Genomic DNA, 16,117 nt, shown 5'->3' with positions numbered 1-16,117 from the left:
AGTATCTAACGAATAACTGAAAATGAATGAATGTTTTCTTTCTTTCCTTTCTTTTCCATTGAATCTCTAATTCATACCCTGAGATTCTCATTTCCATTAATTATATCTTTTATAAAAAAGGATGTTTAAGCCACAAACACTACCTAGCACTTAAAAACTATAAAAAAAAAAAAAAATCATGGCAGGAACAGCAGCAGGAGGCACACTTTCCCAACTTCCAATTCCAGTGGACAGATGAACACCAACCACATGCATCTACCTCCGCACCTGCCCTACCGTAAAACTGAGAGTAAATTAATCCACGGTCATGAGGAAAACAGGTCTGAAGCAATCAGCAGAAAATACATTTTAACAAACAGCAGAAAAAAAAAAAGTGGATCAAGGAGATGCAATGTCTATGAACTAGGGAAGTAGAAACTGCAAATAAGAGGGATTATAGGAACTGAGGGCGGAAGCAAGCTGGCCTTCAGAACTCCTGGAAATGTGAAGTATGATGGAAAAGAGGAGTGAAACATGGAGTAGAAAACAGGGGAATTAATCATAAATTTTTATTTAGTTCAGTGATGTGTTCCCCTTTTGCTACTATACACACACACACACACACACACACACACACACACACACGCTGCTGTGCAGGTAATGCCCAGCAGCAACCCACCCTCTAACTCCCCGGGCAAAAAAATGAAAGAGCTTTCCTAAAAAAAAAAAAAAAAAAAAAAAAAAAAAAAAAAAAAGGAGCGTGGACTCCCCTGGAAGGATTAGAATAGTGTTTGGTTATTTGTACTCTACAGAAAAGATCTTCATATCCTGACATTTAGCGGTCCCCTGACTCAGCGAGGCAACCAGCAGTCTATCTGCTGACCTCGAGCTAAGTCCACCTGTCAATAAGCTTGGATCAGGCACAGGGCTCCCAACTGGATTTATACCTCATTTTACAATTTGAACTTAAAACTAAGTTTCCCAGGTCCTCCATGGAAAATTAGACAAAGCTAAAATAAACACCAGAAAAGGAACAAAAGGTAACTGAAAGGAAAAAAGGTCAGACATCACAAGAAAACCTCAACTAGTAGCCTCAAAGAGATTAAAATACATATTATATGGATAAAAATTAATGTGATACTACGACAAATGAATAGTCAGAGACAACAATGAGCATAAGCAACAGGTCCAAATAAAAGAAAATCAATAGGCTTATGTGATAAAGTCAATAAACTGACCCAAATTTTAGAAAAAAATAAGGAAATAGACAATAATAATAGGTATGAGTCAAACAAGATTAATATAAAATTTTAACCTCTAACAAGACAATGTTTAAGAAAAAAAAAGCCACTGAATTAAATCATTAAAAATTTATATAAGAGACTTCCTATTGCCTAAGGTCACAACATTTCTAACTGAAAACGCCAGCTGTGTGCCCCTGTAAAAAGATATTCCTAGACCTGACCATTAGGAAATTGCCAGTCTTTTCCTTCCGGCTCTACGTTAAAGTGTGTGAGAAGGAATTTTGTCGATTTTGCTCACTGCCCTGTCTTGAGTACACAAACTGGAACATAGCACTTAGTAACTGTCTATTGGATCAACGAATAAATTAAACAGTTCCTAAAGTTTCTAGAGAAGAAAAAATGAAGATAGGCCACATGGGTATTAGACTCTAATCAGCAACACTAGTGCGAGCAAGAAGTGGAACAATGCCTTAAAGCCAACCTACAAATTAAGCAAGGACATTTTCAGACATGGAAGAACTCACCAAGATTTCCTCCCTAAAAACTTTCCCAGGAAGTATTTGAAAATCGCTGCAACAAAATGTGTGAACCAAGAAAGAGTATAACCTAAGGTCTGAGAAACAGATGACCCATTGTTCCAATCAGGTGAGGGACTGAGGGAGGTTCCAGGATAACAGTGTGCAGCAGGCCTAGAGAGCAACAAGTCCAGGATCAAGCCAGACAGAGAGGGGTCCAAGAGGAAATCATCTGTGAAAAAATTTCAATAATCAGAAGTAACTTAAATATGTGAAAATCTAAAGAATGAAAAAAAAAATAAAATACAATGAAAAAGATCAGGAAAGGCAAGAAGTTTTAAAAAACAGGAAATGCAAACATAGTAAATTTTAAAATTGAGAAGCAATATGTGTATGGTACTCAAATAAAGTACAGAATTTCTTGTAAGAAATACTTGAAAAGTAAGTGAAGAAATAGTCTGAGTGGGGCAAATAAATACCACTGGAATGGTACTTTTCTCAAAGATAAATAGAAAGTTCACATGGTTTATATACTGTCATGTGCTGCCTAACAATGTTGCAGTCAACAATGGACTGCATATACGATGGTGGTCTCATAAGATTAGTACCATATAGCCTAGGTATGGAGTAGGTGTGTCTAAGTACACTCTACGATGTTTACACAAAGACAAAATCGCGTAATGATGCATTTCTCAAAATGCATCCCCGTCATTAAGTGATGCATGACTGTATCACCATTTGAATTTGTAAAATCCAAAACTTTCCTTTGGAGAGAAATTTTAAAAAGTCTAAATAGAGAAAAATAAAAAGTCTCATTTAGATGAAACACTTTAAGAAAGAAGAGTAATGAGAGAGCACTTTTCCAATAAGATATTAAGAAATATTATCAGTCTATACATATTTAAAATAGGAAGACGCTATCATAAGATTCAATAAATTAATAAATAAAAATCTATTCCAATGACTGAAACCTAAATATAAATTTTTTAAATCATCACAGAATGAAGGGGTGTTATATTCATTAACAAATGGCACTGAGAAAATTGTTTCAATACTGAGGAAATGGTCCAGCTACAGTATCATATTTCATGGCATCCAACAAATTAATTCCCAAATAGTCAAACAAATAAATAATTTTTAAAATCATAAAAATCTGCAAGGAAACACAGTGGACTATTTAATTGATATGGTGAACAAGAAATTTCTATGCATAAGACATTAAAAATCACCAAAATATTTGATTAAATACACATTCAAAATTAGGTAGATTAAAAACCAAATAGAAAAATATTTGCAACAAGTACACAGATGAGACACTCTTACTAACTAAACAATTTTTAAAAAATTCAATTTTAAAATAAATAAAGGATACAAATGGAAAAGATAAAAAAGTAAAGGAAATATTAGAATTATGTTCAAAATCTTTAATGATTGAAGGTATAGAAAAATACTAAGAAGTTATTATAGTCTATATCTAATTGAAAAATATTTGGTAGTGTGTGTCTGTTTGGTGAAAACACTTAAAGCATAAACTGGAACAGTCAGATGGGCACACATTTTTCAATGCTTAGGAGCTGTTAACCAGGGTAATATGGCAAGAGAGGGTCATGTGGAATTCTACTATATATGGTATTGTAGAATCAAAATACTTTGATAAAGTAACACCTAAAAAGAGATCCCTAATTAAGCTCTAATGAAATAGAGAGGCAAACAAAAATTTATGTGATATATTAAAGTGTTCATAACATAAAACTATAAAAATTATAGCAAAGGTTAAACTTCCTAAGGTATGTACACACAACAATGTATTACCCAGGCTTTCTAAAAGCATATTTTTGGAGACTAGTAAATAATGTAGAGGAAATACGCTTGATGGGTTAACTTAAGTTGAAAATCTGAAGCTCTATATAAAATATAATTTCAAATTTATTTACTTATTTATCTACCATACATATTCATATCGAGTAAACTTACTAAAATACAGAGTATTGAACAGTCTTGGCAGCAATGTTTTAATAATTGTAATAGCTGAGTAAAAATTTTATGAATAATTTATATTTCCCTCATATTTTTGTACATTTTGTACAATAACCACATAGGGCTATTACAATCAGACAAAATTACATTCTTAGAAAATTGCAACATCAGTCTTCTATTGAAACATCATGTGATGGGCAGGGCTTATGAACGCTTGTATTATTAAACAAAGCACATGCACAGGAAGGGAAAATGGTCAGAGGCAGCGCATGGATGAAGTACAGTGTGATGGGTAAACTGCAGATACTGGGATGTGGGCAAGAATACCATTCCAAGAAGACCATATTTATAAATATAAGAGTTGATACGGCAGAGCCAAGGCAATGGAAGTGCAAATGGTAAGGATGAGTAAAATCAATAAAGTTGGTGAGTGACAAGAGGAGTCTATAAAAACTTTCCCGTTTCTAGTTGTAAAAGGAATGTAAATGCAGTAGATTTTCAAAGATCAATTCAATTCTAGATATATTGAACTTGAGGAGCATTTGGTACATTCAAGTGGATAAGCAAAAAAATAAGATAAAATAACTGACTATCCAGTATCGGAATTTAACAAAAATCTCTGGCTAGAAAGTCACTAGCTATCAATCTTCTTTTGTGCTGATCCCTATTTCTCAGTGGCAGGATCACCCTTGGGCACTATGATCATCTGGTTCTAATCTTTTCCTTAGGAGTAGGGTGATTGTGGATTAGGGTTATGTCTGGGTAAGCCCCAGTTGATGCCCATTGCTCAGCATACTGTTTGGATTAATATTTGTCCAGCTAAAAGTGTACCAGTTTGGACAATAAATTATAATGGCACTCTACCAGGAGCCAGTCGTCCTCTGTCAGAGTACTTATGCCATTAAAATCTATAGGTCCCTTGAATAAATACTCAGGCATTAGAGGCAGTAAAAATTATACCATGATGTGGGCAAATAAAAAGTCTTTTCAAGCAAAATAATATTCCAAAATTTACAATATTATAAAATTGTCTCGGAAGGGAGCTATTTCAATAACGGAATATATATTCATTATTATGCATGGCATTTTTGCATTTCTTAGTGCACAGAGAACATTTTGACTTATATCAAACTTATGTGCTTGATATATGATTTTGGAGAGCATTTACATTTATCATATTGGCTGCAAAAGTATAATAATTTGTTGTTCTATCATATTGGATAACCAAAGTTAAAGGATTTGTATTCTTTTTTATGATGTCTTAAATTGTAAGACTCAGCAGTAATCACTTCTTAGTTGATAAGTGATATTCAGAAGGCTTATCTAGCATAAATTTTCAGGATAGCCTCAGCTTTGAATAAAGGATGGCCCACAGATAATATCTCATCTTTTTCAGCAATATGACCTGGAAATTCAGATGAAATAAAGCTCTTAATGGAAACACACTATCACCAAAGTCTCCTTTATCAGTAATAAACCCAAGACAGATATTCAGTGACACTGTTAACAGGATATATTTTAAAAATGAGGTTATTATGACAAAAACTACCTATCTAAGCATTAATTAGGCTTGAAATTTTTACTTCCCATATCAGAACTGAGCAAATATTTGGGGCAAAATTAAGCAAAGTAAATGTCAATCTAATATGAAAATATACCAAATGGGAAAGGGCTAATCATTACTACCTATTATGACCTATTGGACTCACTTTGTTGTTAGACATGACTGGTTGCTCCTTAGCAGCAAGTGAATCCATTATGCACATGAAACAGGTAGATAACTACATCTGCATTTCTAGAGAAAACGATGTATGACAGAATTATCACTTTACCTCCAAATTATTATTGAGGTATTTTACAAGCAGTGGTCTACCAAGGGTCTGAACTACAATTTCAATAAAGGTAGAAAGGCTTCCAAAAGATAGTTTTAAAAAATAGGCAATCAAATGATTGCTTTCAAGCAAACACATTATACAGATAATGAGTTGGCTTACAATTCTAAAATTTTCAATTCTCCTGGAGGCCAACACACTTTAAAACTATTTGCACCAAATAGCATAGCTTCAAAATATATAGAGCAAAACTTTGCTAATTTATGTGAAGAAATAGGTAAATCCAAAACAATACACGGGAATTTACCACATCTTTCTCTGTTACTGATAGAATATAAAGAAAAAATACAATATGTATATAGGAGATTTAATCACATAATGAACAGGTGAATCCAATGAATATATGTAGTATATAATATCCAACAATTCTAAGATACATAGTCAAGTTATGAAGTCACATGTCATTTAAAAATTGGACTGTATCCTAGTCCATAAGGCAAAGTCTTAGCACATTTCACTCTGGAATCATAAAGAATATGGCTCCTGACCAAAAGAAATTAAGCTTTAAATCAGTCATAAATGTTACAAAATAAGAAATGTTCCTAAATAATCGATTGATAGAAAATATAAATAAGAAAATACTTTGAACTGAATGTTGATGAAAATACTACATATTAATAATATGGATTGAAACTAAATCAGTACTTCAATGAAAAAAAGTAGCCTTATATTTAAATATTATTTAAGAATCAAGGTTGAAAATTATTAGCAAAAAAACCCACTCATCTCAAGTAGCTAAAAAAATACATTAAAATAAATCATGGGGAGTAGGAGGAAGGAAATAATAGTGACAAAAGCTGAAATTAATTGGATAAAAAAGCAAACACACCAGAGAAAATATCATCAAAACTAAGAGTCACACCTTTAAAAGACAAAAGACATGAACGGCTTGCAGCTCACTGCTACAATTAAGAAAAAAGAAAGACACAGGTGCAAATAATCAAGATAAAGAATGAAAAAGAGAACACTACTACAAAAGATGCAGATATTAAAACAACAATGAAAGTATATAATGCATAAATAAATAACAAATTTTAAAGTTAGCTTAAAAGTATAAGTTCCTAGAAACATATATCTCCCAAAACTAACTTAAATGGAAATGGAAAACTTGAATAGTCCAATAATCACTAAATAAGCGTAATCTGTAATCCCAAATCTTCCCACAACGAGAATTCCAGGCTGAGACATCTTCCCTGTCAAGTTCTACAAAGCTTTCAAAGAAGAAATGACTTCAATCCTACATCAACACTTCTAGAAAACAGGAAAAGAGAGAATATTCCCTCAAAGCATTTTACGAAGCAGCATAACCTTTGAGGAAGGCCAGCCCCGGGGGTCTAGTGGTTGACATTCAGCAATCTCACTGTATCCCAGGAATGTAAAGTTACTGAAACATGACAAAATCACATGTTTAACTTAGTAGATGCAGAAAAGAAATGACGGATGAGATACACTAATCTGTAAGGTTAAGATTATTAGTCAATTAAGATTAGAACAGAACAGCAAATATAATATTTATAGTGAAACATTTAATGTATTCTTTTTTAGATAAAGAACAAGGATGCCTTCCATTACCAATTCCATTCAAAATTCTACTAGAAGTTTTCCTATCAGAGTGAGGCAAGAAAAAAATGAATTAAATAAGAATTGTACAGGACGAAACAAAGCTGCCGTTGTCCATAAAAAAACTCTATTGTGCTTTCTCTTTTTGATAATAACTAGTCGACATGGAACAATCCTCCTGAAGACCTGGGGGTGTGCCTGTGTGTGTCTGTTTAAGGCGACCAAGGTAGTGAAAGTTCATTGTAAGACCCAGAAGAAAAGGGAAGCTCCCCGACCAAACACAAAAAAAGTGAGTCAGACATTTGGGCCACTATAATCCTAAAGGCAATTTTTGATTCTACAGAGAAATAAAAATGAGTGAGAGGCTAAGATGCTGAGCACAGCTTTTGAGAGCCCCTGGGTTTGTAGGACACAAAATGGGAGTTTGGGCCTTCCGAATTAGGAATGGCTTTAGTAAACATCCCAGAATTTTAACTGGGATCAAGAAGGGCTACATCCAAGAATAAGCGTGAGCTATAAATAGATCCATCCTCAGAAGGACTCAAGTCAAATCCTGACTGGATTCCCCTGAAGGGAACAGCACCCATCTTACTTGCCTTTTCTCAGCAGAAGTAAACCCTGCACATGATCTCATCTACTGAGACAGCATCCCTGCACTCAAATGATTTTCAAAATTTTCCACACCAATATGCAGAACAAAATTAAAAAAAAATTAAGCAGTCAAATCAAAAGGCACTATTTGGGGGCCAACCTGGCAGTGCAGCAGTACTGCCAGGTTCCACTTCGTACGTTCCACTTCGGCGGCCTGGGGTTCTCCAGTTCGGATCCCAAGTGCAGATCTAGGTACCGCTTGGCAAGCCATGCTGTGGCAGGCATCCCACATATAAACTAGAGGAAGATAGGCATGATTGTTAGCTCAGGGCCAGTCTTCCTCAGAAAAAGAGGAGGATTGGTGGCAGATGTTAGCACAGGGCTAATCTTCCTCAAAATAAATGGTACTATTTGACTGCATAGAAAAGAAGTAAAAGATACCAATCCAACAGATGCAAAAGATATAAAAATATTTATCAGTTACCAGACACAGACTTTAAAATAAATTGAGTAAACATGAGCTAGAAATTATATGACAAAATTTAGGAGTTTGGAAGGAAACTAGAACTCATTAAAAGTTTCAAACACAAATTCCAGGACCGAAATTTCAAACTTAATAGATGGGTTTAGTAGGAGATAAGACATTTTTAAAGAAGAACTCAAAAAATGGAAAACTAGATGGGAAGAAAATATCTTAATTGAACATTAAGAGGAACAAACATTGGGAATCCAGAAAAAGAAATTAAGAGAGATCGGGAACATGGTGAACAGATATATCACACATAAAACTGAAGCCCCAGAAGACCTGACTTCCAGACAACAGAGGAGAACCAATATGCAAAGACATCATGAACATTATTTCTTAAAGCTGGGAGAAAGTATGAAGATAATCAAGAAGATTTGTGAACCCCAGCATGATCGATAAAAAACTATAAGCCACTGTCTTAGTCTCCTCAGGCTGCCCTAAGAAAACACCAAAGATTTGGTGGCTTATCTAACAGGAATTTATTTCCTCACAGTTCTGGAGGCTGGCAGTCTGCGGTGAGGGTGGCTGCACGGTCAGGTTCTGGTGACATCTCTCTGCCTGGCCTGCAGAACCACCTCCTCAGAGTGAGCAATCTTTCTGTTGCCTCTTCGTGTAAGGTCACTAAACCCATCATGAGGGTCCCACCCTCATGACATCATCCAACCCTCATTCACTCCCAAAGGCTTCATCTCCGACTACCACCATGATGAGGGTTAGGGCTTCAACATCTGACTTTGGAGGGACACAAACACTCAGTCCATAACACTCCCTTAGTTGCATCTTAAAAAACTGATAGAGGGGCTGGCCCCGTGGCCGAGTGGTTAAGTTCGCACGCTCTGCTGCAAGCGGCCCAGTGTTTCGTTGGTTCGAATCCTGGGCGCGGACATGGCACTGCTCATCAAACCACGCTGAGGCAGCGTCCCATATGCCACAACTAGAAGGACCCACAACGAAGAATATACAACTATGTACCGGGGGGCTTTGGGGAGAAAAAGGAAAAAATAAAATCTTAAAAAAAAAAAAAAACTGATAGAAAACAAACACAAGAAGACCATCGAAACAGCACTAAGAAAAAACATATTTTTACTTCAAGGAAAAATATATAAAAGGAACAATGGAAACTAGAAAACATTGAAATTAAATGAAATATCTACAAACTTATAATACTATGTCCAGTTAATCATACTTCAGAAATTCAGGTAAATATAGAGATGTTTTCTTCAGGTATGATGATGTAAATGGAACTGATATAGCCTCCTACCGTTTAAACAACTAGAAAAAATAGACAAAAGTATGATGCAACATTTTTCACATATTGGACAACAGGTAGCACAGAAATGTAATTCCTGGAGGAAAAACAGTGATGACGTTAGCCCTAAAATTGCTTCGACCCTCTGCCTGGAGGCAGTTTCCAGGTTGTAAAACAGGGTGGGGTGGTCCAATCAGAACCCAGCAGTCTTCCTGAGTGTGTGGACAGTGATCAGAGTTCAGAAGGTGAAGGGTCTAGAATATGTATGCAGATTTCAGAGAAGATGGAGATGCACAAAGAGAGCTCCAGAGATCTGCACAGGGATCCCCCTGAATCCAGCAACCAACAATACATACATTGTGCAACCAACAACAATTGTGTCTGGCATCTAGTTAAAAAATACCAGGAACGCAAAGAAGCAAGAAAATATGACCCCCATCCAGAAAGGGCAATCAATAGAAAAAGAGGGAGAAATGAGAGAGTTGATGAAAATAGCAAAAGGTATTTAAACAGCATAATAAAGACACTTCATATGATCTAAAAATTAGAGTAAAACATGAGCTTGCTGAAGAGAAAAATCGAAGATACACAAAACAGACCTCAGGAAACTGTTACACTTAAAAGGTACAATACCCAAAATGAAAAATGCACAAGATAATATTTATAGCAGATTAGACAGTGCAGAAGGAACATTTAGTGGATGTGAAGACATAGCAATAAAAACTATATAAAATGAAGAACTTACAGAAAAATACTAACGACAAAAACAATGAGATGAACAAAAACAAAAATAAAAATAACACACAGAGTATCATTGGCCTGTGAGACCATCAAGCAGTGTAACATTTGTGAGATTGGAATTCTAGAGAATTCATCAAGCAAGAAAGAAATTTGAAGCAACTATGGATCACAGATTTCCAAGATGATAAAAAAAAGAAAAGGTAAACTGACAAATGGAAGATGCTGAACAAATCCCAGGAAAAGAAATTTATAAAACTTCCCCCCAAGGCACAGTTAATCAATTTTCTGCAAAACACTGATAAAGAGAAAAACTCCAGCACAGATAGAAAAACATGCACATTACAGACAGAAGAACATAGGGAGGAATGAGGGTACACTCATTCAGAAATTATGTAAAGAAGAAGAGCGTGGAGACCATCTCTAAAGTACTAAAAGAAAAAAGCTAAAATTAGAGACGTAAAACCAACTTTAAAACAAATAATTAAATTTATTTATTTTGAAACAAATAAAAGCTAACAAATTTATCACCTGTGGATTTATACTACCAAAATGTTAAAGAAACTTCTTTAGATAAAAGGAAAATGACAGTCCATAGAATGAAGGTACATAAATGGAAAACATGTGGGTCATATAAAAATACTTTTCTCATTGTTCACGACTTTAAAAGATAAGTGACAGTTTAAAGTAAAAATAACCACCATGTGTTATAGAGCTTATAACACATGTAGAAGTGAAGTATGACAACAATAACCCAAAGGATAGAAGTGGAAATATGGACATAAACCATGGTGAGGTTCTTACTCTATATGTGATATGGTATAGTATCATTTAAAGGTAAACTTTGATAAGTTAAAGATGTCTTTAAGAAACCCTTTAAGAAATAAAGATGTCATAAAAAATAAAATAGAGAGGTACACTATATATATATAGGGAAAATAAATGGAATCATAAAAATATTCAATTATTCTAAAAGGCGGCAGAAAAAAAAGATAAAAATGAGCCAAGAACATATAAGACAAACAGAGCAGCAAAATGGAAAATGAAAACCCAAGCACATCAGTAATCACATGAAATGTAAATGGTCTGAAAACACTGCAATTGAAAGGAAGAAATTATTAAATTGAATATAAAAGCAAGACCCTAACAATATTTCCTCTAAAAGAAAGCCACTTTAAATGTGAAAAGGTAAATATATTAAGAGCAAAAAGGTAGAAAAGATACACCATGCAAATAATAATCAAAAAGAGCTACAGTGTCTATATTAATATTATCCAAAATATATTTCAAAACAATGTAACAGAGATTAAGAGGAATATTTCATAATAATCAGTGTCAATTTCTTCCAGAGTATGTAATACTAAATGTGCATTCAAATATTAACAGAGCTTTATATATGGAGAAAAATGAAGACATTTTCAGATAAACAAAAATAGAAAATATATCATCAGCCTAACCATAATAAAGGAAATACTAAAGGGAGTCCTTTAGGGAAAGAAAACAAAAATATGACAGAAAAAATAGAGGTAAAGAAGGAATAAAGAACAAGGTAAATATGAAGGTCAAGTTAAATGACTACTATGTTTATAATAGAACATGGCAATGAAAAGCCAGGAATATGTTGAAATACAACAATATTGGAGAATTGGCCCTAGCACATATCAAAACGTATTATAAAGCTACACATGGGGCTGCCGGTGGCGCAGCGGTCAAGTGCACATGTTCTGCTTCAGCTGTCGGGGTTTGCCGGTCAGATCCCGGGTGTGGACATGGCACCACTTGGCACGCCATGCTAGGTAGGTGTCCCACATATAAAGTAGAGGAAGATGGGCACGGATGTTAGCTTGGGCCAGTCTTCCTAAGCAAAAAGAGGAGGATTGGCAGTGGATGTTAGCTCAGGGCTAATCTTCCTCAAAAAAAAAAAAAAAAAAAGAAAAAAAAACTACACTAATTATGACAGTGTGGTATAGGTACAGACATAACCAAAAAGAGTGATGGAACATAATAAAGTATCCCAAAATAGTATCTTCACTTCACTGTTATACTCTGACAAATTTCTTGTATATTAAGTGTCCACATATACATAAGAAAAGTGGCAGAGCATAGCAGTGGGGTAAAGAAAATTTTTTCATTAGTAGATCAAATAGCTATTAAAATAAGAAAAAAAAGAATTTTAAATCCTACCTTACACCATATATAAAAACCAATGCTAAATGGATTGTATATGTAAATATGTAAATGTGAAAGGTAAAATAATAAAGCTTCTAGAAAATAGCATAAGATATGTATTCATAATTTGAAGATCGTAAAAGTTTTCTTATACATAACCCCAAATCATTTTAAAACACTTAGGAAAAGACTAATAAATTGTACTACATTAAAAGTAAGGACGTGTCCTTATCAAAATCTACCATTATGAAATTAAAAGGGCAGAAACCCAAAATGAGACATGATATTTCTAACACAAATTGAAAAAGGACTTACATCCAGAGAACATAAAATCCTTCTATAAATCAATGAGCAAAGGACAAACTACTTGATTAAGACGCAAAAAAAAAAAAAACAGCAAAGTCTTAAAGAGGCAGTGCATTAAAAAGAGTATGTAAAAGGACAATAAGCATACAGAAAGTTGCTAAAGTTCATTAGTCATTAATCAAAATGCAAATTAAATTCTGTGAACAACCAACCAGATTGGCTACATTTAAAAAAAGCAACAGAGAAAGAAAGACAGATATTGTATGATCCCACTAATATGTGTAACCTAAAAACATCAAACTCAGAAACAGAGAGTAGAATGGTGGCTGCCAGGGGCTGAGAGGCAGGTGAAATGAGGAGGTGTTGGTCAAAAGGTAAAACTTGCAGTGATAAGATGAGTACGTTCTGGAGAGCTAACGTACAGCATAGCGCCTATGTTGACAATTCTGAACTGTACACTTAAAAATTGCTATGAGAGTAGAACTTTAATGTTCTCACCATAACAACGACAACAAAATGGTAATTATGTGAGGTGAAGGATATGTTAACTAACCTTATTGTGGTAAACATTTTGCAATATATATGTATAGCAAATAATCACATTGTACACCTTAAATTTACACAAGCGTACCTGTCAAATATATCTCAACAAAGCCGGAAAGGAAAAGAGTGAAAAAGTGTCAGCTCCAGGATGTAAGGAACTTGAGTGTTGTCACTCTAGTCCTTGTAATAAAAAAGGGCTGAACTAACAAAAAAATCAGTGACTTTTCTTGGACACATCAGAGAACTGAAGTCACAAGAAAAACTGCTGCCATGAACTCTGAACAGTCAGTACATCCAGAGAGACATAGCCAACACCTGTTTACCTGGAGAAGAAACTGCTAGAGCCATAAACTGGGGGAAACAATTTAATGGTATTTTTGATAAACTGCTGAAAGATGAGTAAGAATGAGAAACTCCTGGAGGCCACAGTCATAAGGTCCCCCACATTCATGGATTTTTACCTCTACAAATCTACTATGATCTCAGAAGGAAGTGATAAGAAAAATCCCTTTATGTTTCTGACAGGGGGAGGGGAAGAGGAACCATTCTGAAATACATCCAGATCATTTTGTTCTCCATAACAAAGGCCTGCTCCTCAAAAGAAAAGATTTTACGAGAGCCTGGTCCTTCCTCTGGGCCTCTGGGAAGGGATTATCAACCATTTAAGCCGCCTCTAGCCTTTCCGACTCATCTCATGGTGGGGGGATCTATGACATCACAGAAACATTTGTGAAGGTCACAGCCAAGAGTCCCAGCTCACCTAAAGACAGATTTAATCACAAGATTACAGAAGACTTTTCTTTCCCTACTTGTTACCACTACAACAGAGGTCCAGTAGAGTTAAGACTGGATTGCAGCTGAAATGGCTGCAAGACACAGACTCTTTCTGAGGAGGAATGCTAAGAGGAGCCCAAAGTTATGACAAAAAGACAAAAAGAAAGAGACTAAAAGAATTTGAACTCTCCGGCACCTATAGCCACAGCAAATGTTAAACAAAGCCCATCTCTAGCCAGAAGAATATAAATCTTCACATTAAAGGCCTATCTACTTCAGGTCCTGTTATCCAGTACAACATGTCTGACATCTAATAAAAAATTAAAAGGTATGGCAAAAGGCAAGAAAAACACAGACTGAAGAGACAAAGCAAGCATCAGAACAAGACTCAGCTATAACTCAGATAGTGTAGTTACCAAAGAGGGAATTTATAATAACTATGATTAATTTGTTAGGAGCTGTAAAAGAAAAAGTAAGCAACATGCAAGAACAGATGGATCATGTAAGCAGAGAGATGAAACTCTAAGAAAGAACCAAAAGGAATTGGTAGAAATAAAAAACACTGTAACAGAAATGAAGAATGCCTTCAATTGGGCTCATCAGTAGATTGAACACAGCCAAGGAATCAGTAAGCTTGAAAATATGTACATAGAAATGTCTCAGACTGAAACACAAGTGAAAAAAAGAATGAAAAAAAAGGAACAGAATATCCAAGAACCGTGGGACAGTTTCAAAGGGTAAAACACATGCAATTGGAATACCAAAGGGAGAAGAAAGAGATAATGGAATAGAAGAAATATTTGACATATACTGGCTAAGACTTCTCTGAAATTAAAGACAAACACCAAACTACAGATTCAGGAAGCTAAGAGAGCACCACACAAGATAAATATCAAAAAAATCTACTCTTAAGCATACCATGTTCAAACTGCAGTAAGCCAAAGATGAAAGGAAAATCTTGAAAGAAACTAGAGGGAAAAAAGCCTCTTGGCATCAGAAACTATGTAACAAAAAGAAAGTAGATTAAAATGCATAAAATGTTGAAAGACAAAAGAAAACAACCTAAAATTCTATATCCACTAGCATTTTCCTTCAAAAGTAAAGGAGAAATAAAGATTTTCTCAGACAAAATAAAAACTGAGGGAATTCACCACAACCAGACATGCCCTGCAAGAAATGTTAAAAGAGGTTCTTCAGGGAGAAAGAAAATGATATAAGTCAGAAACTCAAATCAGCATAAAGAAAAGAAGAGCATCAGAAAAGGAAAAAATTGAAGGTAAAATATTTTTCCTATTCTTAATTGATTTAAAAGATAACTCTCTGTTCAAAATAATAATAGCAATAATGGTTTACATAAATATACAGTTAAGTGAAATGGATGATGGCAATATTATAAAGGATGGGAGGGAGAAATTGGTAATGCTCTGTTATAAATTATGTGCATAGCTGAGACCTAGTATAGTGTTATTTAAATTGGACTTAATTAGAAGTAACAGCATATTGCAAATGCTAGGGCAACCACAAAAAATATCTCAAAAACAAGTATAATTAATACAGTAAGACAGGAGAGAAAACGGAATCATATAAAATGCCCAATTAAAATCTGAGAAAGCAGAAAAATGGGAGCAGTTAAGAAAGTAAAAAGAACAAGTGCAATGAAAAGAAAACAGTTAAAACATGATAAAAATCAATGCAACTAACTCAATAATCATTGTAAACATGAATCGTATAAGACAAGTAAAAGTCAGAGATTGTCAGATTGAGCTTTTTCTTAAAAAAAGACAATTATATGTTTTCTATAAGAAACCCACTTTAAATATAAAAACATACTGATAAAAAGTAAAGGAACTGAGAAAGATCATAAAACACTAATTTTTTAAAAAAGCTGACATTGCTATATTAATTTCAGACAAAGCTGACTTCAGAACAAGACAGATTATCAGGGAAAATTAGGGGCATCACACAATGATAAAGATGTCAATTGTTCAAGAAGACATAACAATCCTTAACATGTAAGCACCTAACAACAGAGCCTCAAAAGATGTGAGGCAAAA

General features: G+C 34.5%; 1 protein-coding gene across 5 annotated transcripts in view; it reads right to left on the bottom strand.

The window, feature by feature from the left end:
- The window catches only part of LRFN5 (leucine rich repeat and fibronectin type III domain containing 5), a 249,541-nt gene that overhangs the window by 105,265 nt on the left and 128,159 nt on the right, over positions 1-16,117 (bottom strand). The gene's annotated exons all lie outside the window — the stretch shown is intronic.

The sequence above is a fragment of the Equus asinus genome, chromosome 2 (genome assembly GCF_041296235.1).
Source record: "Equus asinus isolate D_3611 breed Donkey chromosome 2, EquAss-T2T_v2, whole genome shotgun sequence".
In the NCBI taxonomy this organism is placed as follows: domain Eukaryota; kingdom Metazoa; phylum Chordata; class Mammalia; order Perissodactyla; family Equidae; genus Equus; species Equus asinus.
The sequence above is the reverse complement of the archived record's forward strand: the minus strand, read 5'-3'. Positions and strand labels throughout refer to the sequence as shown.